The sequence below is a fragment of the Apis dorsata genome, unplaced genomic scaffold (genome assembly GCF_000469605.1).
Source record: "Apis dorsata unplaced genomic scaffold, Apis dorsata 1.3 scaffold_499, whole genome shotgun sequence".
Lineage (NCBI taxonomy): Eukaryota > Metazoa > Arthropoda > Insecta > Hymenoptera > Apidae > Apis > Apis dorsata.
Window position 1 is genome coordinate 380,450 of NW_006263730.1, and position 476 is coordinate 380,925.

Sequence of the window (476 nt, forward strand, 5' to 3'; positions counted from 1 at the left end):
ACGATTCTTTTGCATTGGATCTGATTTGAATTTATAAAGTAAATATTGATCCACGGGGTCCATTAGGCCGACAATCGAGACCGACAACGAGGCCGAACGTCTTGAGGCAATTAGAAATCGATCGATGCCTCCACGAAAGCGGATTTTCGGGATTTCTATGCGTTCAGCGCATCGGCGCGCTTTCTTTCTTTCGGCGTACGAACGAAATTTCGCGAAATTTCTTAGGAAATAATAGAGAAATCGCGGTGAATTGGCTTTTCGTTAAGGAGTTTCTTCGACTCGCGTGTGTTGCACCGCGTGTTAATGACGGTGAAATTTCTGAACCGTTTGAAAAATTCAACAGATCCCCTTAGTCATAGTTTAATCGCGTTGTTCATGAATTATTAAGAACTCTGTTTACGAATCAACGTAGCGAGAATGTGGGTGGTCGTGGTTTGGATTTCTTCTTCTTCTTTTTTTTTTTTTTTTTTTTTTTT

At 40.8% G+C, this 476-nt stretch overlaps 1 protein-coding gene across 1 annotated transcript in view; it reads left to right on the plus strand.

Moving 5' to 3' along the window:
• Positions 1–271: 271 nt before the first annotated feature.
• Positions 272–476, plus strand: part of LOC102679297 (PHD finger protein rhinoceros) — a 36,547-nt gene continuing 36,342 nt past the window's right edge. Inside the window, 1 exon segment of the mRNA XM_006620298.2 lies at positions 272–283. The gene's annotated coding sequence lies outside the window, so the exon portion shown is untranslated.